We start from the raw sequence: 10,149 nt of genomic DNA, 5'->3' as shown, positions 1-10,149 counted from the left end.
GGTCCTGCTTTGAGCAGGGGGTTGGACTAGATACCTCCTGAGGTCCCTTCCAACCCTGATAGTCTATGATTCTATGTGGGGGTGGGGGTGGGGAGGGGGGTGATGCATAGGTCGCAGGGTGGGCCCTGGGGCTGCAGTGCTGTGTGGGCAGGTGGCTCGCTTGGCCTGACCCAGCCCCCTTGGGGCTCTCAGGCTGAGCCAAACACGTGGGGCAGCTGAGCCAGTGCAGGGGCTGCTGGATGTTCCCCACAGCAGGAATAGCTTCAAGGGGGGGTGAGGGTGCTGATCCTGCTTGGAACAGGCTTGGCAAAGCAGGTGCCCGAATCCAGGGAAGCGAGAGGGGCTCTCTGGGAAGAGAGCACCCAGGGTGTGGGCTGAGCCGCCCGGAGGGAGGAGCCCGGTACCTTTTGTGGGCCCCTTCCTCTGCAGGCTGAGTCCGTTCTCTTCACAGGCAGTCAGGCCCGCAGCACATCAGCCAGTGCAGCCTTGAGCACCTGGATCTCGTCCTCCTGCAGCTGCAGCCGCTGCTCCAGGTACGAGATGCGGTCGTCCACCTCCATCCCACTGGTGCCTGACAGGTTATCATCTTGGGGGGGGGGGCAAGCGGAGGGACCGATGAGCCGCTGCCCTGGGATCTGGACCCCTCCTGCTCCCCCCAACAGAAACGCCCCCCTGGGATCCCCACCCACAGCATAACATCCTCATCAGTGCCCTGGAAGGGGAGGTGGGGAGGAGCTGATGCGGAAGTGAGAGGAGCTGCCGGCTCAGAGGTGGGACCCCAGAGCCGAAGCCACATTAGTATCTGTACCCCAGCCTGTCGCATGGGCCTGGTAAAACATGACACGGGCCAGACACAAGGGAGCCCTGTGGCCCGGGGAGGGGCACTGAGCTACCAGCCAGCAGCCTGGGGTCTCTGATGCCAGCTGTTCAGATTCTCTGCACTGCCCCACCCTGATTAACGGAGACCCCTGGCCCCCGCATCCCCCCACGGCCTCAGTGCAGGGAGCAATCCCTCCCGCACAGCCAAGGTAAGCGAGAGGATAGCCAGGGTCACCTCAAAGCACAGCTGGGAACAGACCCCGAATTCAACAGGCCAAAGTCTCAGCTGCTTTGCCTTGCAGAAGAGACGGGCAAAGCTGTGCCAGCGTAACCCCTGCTAACACGGTGCCTGAGACTGCCCCAGCCTCCATGCTAACGGGCATTGTCCGAGTGGGAGGGGTAGATGCTCAGGCTTTGAGATACGGAGAGCCCTGTCCAACCCCCTACAGATAACCCAGACGGGCATTGTTACACTTGGCTGTGCTGTCTCTAACCACTAGACCCCACACCCCTCCCAGAGTCAGGCAGAGATCCCAGGGGGAATCCTGACAATCAGAGAGGGCAGAGTCCTGGGATCGGACTGGAGGGGCTAATCCTGCCCCAGGGGATGGAGGAGGCGATTCTGCCCCACGGGGATGGAGGGGGCAATCCTGCCCTGGGGGGTTGTGGAGGGGGTGATCCTGCCCCAGGGGATGGAGGGGGTGATTCTGCCTTGGGGGGTGGTGGAAGGGGCGATCCTGCCTGGGGTGTGTGTGGAGGGGGCAATTCTGCCCCAGGGAGAGGGGAAGGGTTGCTCCTGCACTGGGGGATGCGGGGAATGGGCCTGCCCAGGGGGTACTCCTGCCAGGGCCCATGGGGCAGCGGTGGTGGAAGGGGTGAACCGGTCTGAAATGAACAAGATGAAATTCAATACAGACAAGTGCCAAGTACGTCACTTAGGAAGGAAAAACCCAACGCCCAAGTTCAAAGTGGGGCCTGGCGGCTAGGTGGCAGAGCTGCTGGACAGGATCCGGGTTCTAGTGGATCACAAAGTAAATATGAGCCAACAATGGGATGCAGCTGCAGAAAGGGCCAGTATCATTCTGGTGTGTTGCTAGGCATGCAGGTAAGATGCGGGAGTTACGGGCGGTCCTCAACTTTATGGCGTTCAAATTATGACAAACGGCACTTACGATGCTTCTACATTGATATCCTGATTCGACTTATGACTATAGGTTTTGAGTTTATGACACTTGGTCCCACAATGGAGTAGATTATGGTTCTGAGTTCTGACTTATAGAATATCAGGGTTGGAAGAGACCTCAAGAGGTCATCTAGTCCAACCCCCTGCTCAAAGCAGGGCCAACCCCAACTAAATCATCCCAGCCACGGCTTTGTCAAGCCTGACCTTAAAAACCTCTAAGGATGGAGATTCCACCACTTCCCTAGGTAACCCATTCCAGTGCTTCACCACCCTCCTAGTGAAATAGTTTTCCTAATATCCAACCTGGACCTTCCCCACTGCAACTTGAGACCATTGCTCCTTGTTCTGTCATCTGCCACCACTGAGAACAGCCGAGCTCCACCCTCTTTAGAACCCCCTCCTTCAGGTAGTTGAAGGCTGCTATCAAATCTCCCCCTCACTGTTCTCTTCTGTAGACTAAATAACCCCAGTTCCCTCAGCCTCTCCTCGTAAGTCATGTGCCCCAGCCCCTAATCATTTTCATTGCCCTCCGCTGGACTCTCTCCAATTTGTCCACATCCCTTCGGTAGTGGGGGGACCAAAACTGGATGCAATACTCCAGGTGTGGTCTCACCAGTGCCGAATAGAGGGGAATAATCACTTCCCTCGATCTGCTGGCAACGCTCCTACTAATGCAGCCCAATATGCCTTTGGCCTTCTTGGCAACGAGGGCACACTGCTGACTTGTATCCAGATTCTCATCCACTGTAATCCCAAGGTCTTTTTCTGCAGAACTGCTGCTTAGCCAGTCAATCCCCAGCCTGTAGCGGTGCATGGGATTCTCCCTTACTAAGTGCATGACTCTGCACTTGTCCTTGTTGAACCTCATCAGATTTCTTCTGGCCCAATTCTCCAATTTGTCTAGGTCACTCTGGACCCTATCCATACCCTCCAGCATATCTACCTCTCCCCCCAGCATAGTGTCATCTGCAAACTTGCTGAGGGTGCAAACCATTCCATCATCCAGATTATTAATAAAGATGTTGAACAAAACTGGCACAAGGACTGAGCCCTGGGGCACTCTGCTTGATACTGGCTGCCAACTAGACATCGAACCGTTGATCACTACCCATTGAGCCTTACAATCTAGCCATCTTTCTATCTACTTTATAGTCCATTCATCCAATCCATACTTTTTTAACTTGCTGGCAAGAATACTGTGAGTGACCATATCAAAAGCTTTGCTAAAGTCAAGATATATCATGACCACCACTTTCTCCATATCCACAGAGCCAGGTACCTCATCACAGAAGGCAATCAGGTTGGTCAGGCATAACTTGCCCTTAGTGAATCCATGACTTATGATGCAATTGTAAGGAACCAATTGTATCATAAGTCTGAGGACTTCCCATAATTGTCCCTGGGGAGGGCTCAGCTGGAGGGCTGGGCCCAGCTTTGGGTGCTGCCCTTTAGGGCTGTTATAGAGCGGACGAGGATCGAAAGTTCGCCATGCCCACCGAAGGTAGGGCAAGCAGCAGTGGGCTTATGCTGCAGCAAGAGGGCTCTAGGGTAGAGAGTAGCACAAACTATTTAACGCTCAGGGGAGTTCAGCTCTGGGACAGATCCTGAGGGAGGTGGGGGAATCCCTGTCACTAGAGGTTTTTAAGACTAGGTCGCACTGACATCTGCCAGGGCTGGTCTAGAGTGATTTGCTCCAGCCTCAGCACAGGGAGTTGATGACCTCTGGAGGGCCCTTCCAGCCCCACATTTCAATGATTCTGTGGCTGCAAAGAGGACGTGACCCATGCAGCAACCTCTGCCTGCATCTGCAGACAGCCTGGAATGACAGCTCTGAGCAGGCGAGCTGCCACCATTCAATTCAATTGGGTGTTAACTCTGAAACCTGCTGATGACATGTGAATGGTTGTTGGTAGCGATTTCACTGCAGACGTGCTAGTCTAGAGGGTTAGTTTGTCAGTGCAGGATGCACTGGCATATGGAGGGGAGGCAATCGCTGGCTACAGGCCGATCTTGCTGGGGGTCGGATGAGGAATTCATCTCCTCCCCCTCTCAAAGTTTTAAGTCCCCTCCACCTGGCCCAAAATGGAAAGAGAGAGAGGAGTCGCCTCCCCGCCCCCAACTGTAAGCCCCTGCTGGCCCATGGATCCCAACCCTGCCCTGGGAACAGAAAGCCCCGATTGTACCCTCCCTGGCCAGCCTGCAACCTTCTATGGGGCAATTCCAGGCCAGATCCATCCCCGCATCGGGGAGTGTCAGGGCCCCCCATCCAATCCCCAGGAGCTATGTCAGTTTTGCCTGATATTCAGCATAGGTTTTTCTTTCTAAACACCCCCCACCCCAGCTGAGCTGGGCCAGGGTCATCCACTGACTCCCCTCACCCGCGTGTACCAGGAGCCTGCCTTTTGCAGCCAGGTTGCCCCCACAACCCTTAAAGGGAAAGCAGCTGTAGTCACCCCTGCCCCTGGAGCATCTCCATGGGCCCATGGGGAGGGGTTTGGCCTTGTGGGACAGGAAATAATCACGACACCTGCCCTTCCCCGGCCAGAATCTTGTTGCTCAATGGGAAGTGCAGAGGTTGCCCTGGCCCCACACCCATTGCCCACCCTGCATGGGGACCCCAGCCCTACGGCCCACAGACTTGGCAGAGAGCGGCCTCCCTGCACCTGGGATCTTCATGCCAGAAGAGGCCAGATGCTGCGGACGGGGGGGCGGGAAGCTGAAACTGTTCTGCAAGATCTGCCACCCTGAGAGACAGACACAGAAACCCTCTGGGAGATTTCCTGGGACACTCAGCTGGGGAGCACCCATAGGCCATGCCCAACCTAGATGGAAGCACCCATCTGAGCAAGCCTTGCCTGTCCCTGACACCCCCCCAACCAGCTGTGCCTGTCCCTGTGAAATGCCCCCCCAACCAGCCATGCCTGTCCCTGAGCGCCTCCCCCACAACCCACCATGTCTGTCCCCAAGAAATGCCCCTCCCCAACCATTCATGCCTGTCCTCGCACAAACTACACGCCCCCCCCACACACCGGTCATGCCAGTCCCCAAGCAACCCCTCCGACCAAACATGCCTATCCTTGACACCTTCAGCCTCCCCGCACAAACCATTCCCACTCCCACATGCCCCCACTCCTGGACTGGCTGTACCCATCCCTGAGTGCCCCACCAACTGGCCGTGATCATCCTCAAGTCACCACCCCATGACTCGCTGTGCCCATTTCACATACGGGGACTATGATCCCGGCTCATCCTGCCCCCAGGGTGGGAATCTGTCTTTTGCAGGGGCTGCTGGCCTGGCTGGGCAGCTGAGATCAGCGAAATCAAATGCTGACCCCTCCCCAGGCCGGGGCAGCCAGGTCATCATGACACCCTCCTGCAGTGAGTTTGGCCCCCAGGCAGTGACACCCCCAGAGCATGCGAGGGGAGCAGATGGATGACAGGCAGGGTCAGACCAATGGGCCCAGCTAGCCCAGTCCTGTCCTGCCTCACGGCTGCTCCAGCAGTGGTGGATGGTCGGGGGGGGGCATTTCCTTCCTGAGTGGAGATAGGTCTGGGCCCTGGAGTCTGCGGGGGCCACAGGGCAGGGGCAGGGTTTCTGGTACTTCCCCACTTGGCTGGAGACCAGTTCATCTCTCTGCAAGGTCAGGCTCTGAAGAACTTTATAGGTCACCATGAGAGATGGAACCAAACCCCACTCCTGCCCCCTGCAGCGCCCCCTCCCCACTGCCACCCGCTGGGCAGAGCCCGCTGGAGCCCGGCATCCCCCCATCCCCTGGAGATGCTGCCTCCCCAAGGTCCCCCATCCCCAGGAGCCCCCTGGACATGCTGCAGCTCTCTGCAGAGCCAGCCACAGCCCTGGCACTGGGAAGGGCACAGGGGTGGTACCCACCTGTTGTGTTGGGAGCCCCCCGGGGGCCCCATGCCCTGCCTGCGCTGCCCCCCCAGCCCTGCTCCCAGCCTCTGCAGTGGCGGCTCCTCCGTCCCTGCCTGCTCTCTCCTCTGCAATCGTATTTCATGCCTTGGCCCGCCCTCCCTGCAGCATCCCGGCCGCCGGCCCAATGGCAGCCACCCGCTCCTCTCCGGCTGGCACCGCTCCCATGGGAACAGCTGGGGCTGGGCTGGGGGCAGCACCGCCCGCCTGCTGCAGCCAGAGCGCCTGAGCTGGGCACTGCTGGGCTCCACCTTGGCCCTGCCCTGCGGGGAATCAGCTGCAGGGGGGCTGAGGAGGGGGCCTGGCGTCCAGGCAGCCCAGGGCACAGGGAAGGGCTGGCATGAGAGAGGATGGGGAGTGGGGGCACTAAATGGGCTGGCACTGGGGGGCCAGGACAGGGAACTGGTGGCCCTGGCACTGGGGAGGGGAGTGCCAGGCACTCCAGGCGCCAGGAGGGAGTGTCTGGTTCCTGGCAGTGGGAAGGGGCAGAACTGCACCAGCTGATCAATAGCTCCGAGAGCCGGGCGCTGGAACCGGGCCAGGACTTGCCCTCCCTGCTGCCTAGGGAGTGGGGGGCCCACGTGTGCCAGCCAGGAGGTGGCAGCCCCAGAACCGTCTCCTCTGGGGGAAGGTGCCCCCACACCCTGCCAGTTTGCTCTGTAGTTCAGGAGGCTGAGGCTGGGCTCCAAGAGAGTGGCATTGGCGAGGGGCACTCCCTCCCCTCTCGGCTGGGCACAGCAATGCCCTAGGCCTGGGCACGGAGCCATCAGCCCCCCAGCTAGTAGAGAATGTGGCAACGTCTCCTCGGTGACCCGGGCTGCCGCAAGCCCATCGCCCTGCCCTGCCTCCCTACGCTGGCTGCCCGCAGGCCAGAGACGAGGCCGAGGGCTCGGTCCCGATCCCCGGGTCCTGTGCCTGGGGATCTACAAGAGCCCAAAGCTCCAGCCCCATCTGTGCAGGAGCAGAGCGGCCTTGGGGGCCTGTCCTAGGAGGTGGAACGAACTCCCCCAGGAGCTAAGGACCACCCCAGCCCTCCCACCTCCCAGTGCCAGGGGCCCTTCGCTGAGCGGCCTGCACAGAGCAGATGCTGTGGGGACAAGCACGGTAAAGGAACATGTAAAGGATAGAGCAGCTCCAAGGTGCCCCCTCAGCCAGCCCCATAGCCCCCCTCCCTCCCCTACTTTCCCCACTACTGGGGCTGGCAGCGCCCCAAGGAGATGGGCAGCGCCAGAGTCTAATGAAGCAAGACCTGGCAGAGCCCTTCCCCCATTGATCCTGGCTCCAGCCCTGGATCCCCAGCCCTGGAGAGCCATGCGCTGGTCACCCCCAAGGGCTGCATCACTTCCTCGGGGGAGGGGTAGCTTGGCAGTGCCAGGCTAATGGCTTCCCCTAGAGCAAGCACTGGGGGGGCACTGGCATCCTGGGTACTGGCCACCCTGCGAGCCAGGAGTGGGGGTAGAGGTATTCCCTGTCGGGTCCAGGACTGGCCCTATAGACACTGGGATTGGAGGGTCATATAGTGACCGGGACCACCCCCTACCCCAGGGCCTGCTGTAGACCCTCCTTTGGGTTTGTTGCCATGGGGATCAAGCTAAGGTGTCAAGGCCCCACCAGGGGCTCTACCTCTATGAATTGTGGGCGTTCAATGCCCCAGAATTCCCCCTGCGCCCCATGCAAACACACAGGGGCACCATAGCCAGCCCCACTGCAGCCAGGGGATGGGGGGGTGTTAAAGCTAAAGGGGGTCAGAACAGCCCTCTGCAGGGCAGAGAGCGGACAGAGCCCCAGAGCTAGCACAGGGGAAATACCCCTGCCTCACCCCTCTCCTCTTTTGCCCCACCCTCACACTCCTCCCCTTTTCTCTTGTCCCTGGAGCATCACCGCAGGGTGGCCCCGGGGGGCGCTGTGCTACAGGAGACGCCTTCTTCCTCAGAACAAGACCAGAGGAGGATCTGGATGCTCGAGGTGTCTGAAGACGCCAGGACAGGTCACTAAGGATTTACCCCAGGATCCTCATCAAATTCCAGCTCCCTGTGCCCCCCCACCCTACAGTTTCGGCTAGATATGGGGCCCTTCTACACTTCCTGCCCCATCCTGTTGGGCTGGGGGGCTGTTAAATGGCTTGTGCGCCCCACCCCAGAAACAGTGACCACCCAGCAACAGGAGAGGAATCCCTGTGTACATGGTCGCTGTGCCCCTCCCCTCCCCAGAGGCAGCTGCATCTCAGTGTCTGGCAAAGGATCTCTGTATAAACAGCCCCCGTGCCACACCCCAGAAGAGGCTGCATCTCAACACCGGTCAAGAGACCCCTGTATAAACAGCCCCATGCCCCACCCCAGAGGTGGTTGCATCTCAACACCGGTCAAGAGACCCCTGTATAAACAGCCCCATGCCCCACCCCAGAGGTGGTTGCATCTCAACACCGGTCAAGAGGCCCCTGTATAAATAGCCCCCACGCCACACCCCAGAGGAGGCTGCATCTCAACACTGGTCAAGAGACCCCTGTATAAACAGCCCCATGCCCACCCCAGAGGTGGTTGCATCTCAATGCTAGGTGAAGGATCCCTGTAGAGCCTCTGCAGCCTGTAAAGGGCTTAGAAATGGTGTAAGCTGAGAAAAGCCACAGAACGGGGCGGTATTGCAATATTCTACTCACAGTGGAGTCTGGGGCAGTGCCAGGCAGCACTAGCTCCGCCACTTGGAGTAGAAACAGGGGCGGGATCCCTGAGACCCCTGCAACGGGCTCTGGGGGAACCAGGTTACATTGTCCTCAGCAGGATGCGAAGAAACCTAGTGGATGGCTGGCCCTGCCCAGATGAGTCCCCACTGCACCCAACGGGGAGGCGCTGAGGGCCATGGGCCATCGGGCCAGGCCAGATGGAATTTCCAAGCTGCTTGGACATGGGCCCTGAGTCCTGCTGCAAGGGAAAGGGGTTGCTGCAATCTGCAGAGTCCTGGCGAGAGGTCACCCATGCAGCGAGTTTGCTGGGTCTCAGACAAGCCCCCACAGGACGTTTATTCTGTTCTGCATGGCCTTCAACGCAAAAGCAATCCAGCATCCGGACAGGATCGGCAACGTGAGATCAGTGCAAGAGAGGGCACAGGCTGCAGCAGCAGTGGGGCTGCGGGACGGGAGTGAGGGGCATCAGCACAGCTGTGTGCGGGAAGGTTGGAGGGAGCCCAGGGCTGGGATAGCAGGGGGATGGGGGGTCAGGATTGAGGGGCACCCACTGACAGAGAAGCCCCTTTCGCTATGGCTCTTTGCCCAGTACTGCAATCAGCTCTGGTGCTGCCCGAGAGCGAATCCTGCCCAAATGCCATTCTGCCACATTGTCCCCATAAACCTGCCTCCTCTGTGACCCAGCATGACCCCCATGTGCAGGGCAACACTGGCCCCCAGAGCACCTGTGGGGTGATGGGGGGACTCACAGCACCGGGCGGATGGATCTGTGCTCCGTGACCAGCACCCATAGCGGGGCAGAAGGGTGCAGCCCTGGGCACTGTGGGGGGATGGGTAGAAGGTGCCAGCCCTGGGCCCGGCTGCGGGGTGCTGGGTGCCAGTCCCAGGCATGGCTGGGGGGTAGCTCGGTGCCAGCCCTAGCACCGCTGGGTGTGACTGCTGAGTGACAGCCCAGGGCACAGCTGGAGCAGGGTGCTGGGTGCCAGCCCCAGGCACAGCTGCTGGGAGGGGGGGGCTCCGGGGGCCAGCCCCGGGCACGGCTGCTGGGAGGGGGGGGCTCCGGGGGCCAGCCCCGGGCACGGCTGCGGGGAGGGGGGGGCTCCGGGGGCCAGCCCCGGGCACGGCTGCTGGGAGGAGGGGGGCTCTGGGGGCCAGCCCCGGGCACGGCTGCTGGGAGGAGGGGGGCTCCGGGGGCCAGCCCCGGGCACGGCTGCTGGGAGGAGGGGGGCTCCGGGGGCCAGCCCCGGGCACGGCTGCTGGGAGGGGGGGGGCTCCGGGGGCCCGCCCCGGGCCCGGCGGCGGGGCGGGGGGGGCTCCGGGGGCCAGCCCCGGGCACGGCTGCTGGGAGGAGGGGGGCTCCGGGGGCCAGCCCCGGGCACGGCTGCTGGGAGGGGGGGGCTCCGGGGGCCAGCCCGGGCACGGCTGCTGGGCGGGGGGGGCTCCGGGGGCCCGCCCCGGGCACGGCTGCTGGGAGGGGGGGGCTCCGGGGGCCAGCCCCGGGCACGGCTGCTGGGAGGAGGGGGGCTCCGGGGGCCA

The sequence above is a fragment of the Dermochelys coriacea genome, chromosome 23 (genome assembly GCF_009764565.3).
Source record: "Dermochelys coriacea isolate rDerCor1 chromosome 23, rDerCor1.pri.v4, whole genome shotgun sequence".
Classification (NCBI taxonomy): domain Eukaryota; kingdom Metazoa; phylum Chordata; order Testudines; family Dermochelyidae; genus Dermochelys; species Dermochelys coriacea.
Note: the sequence above shows the minus strand (reverse complement) of the source record.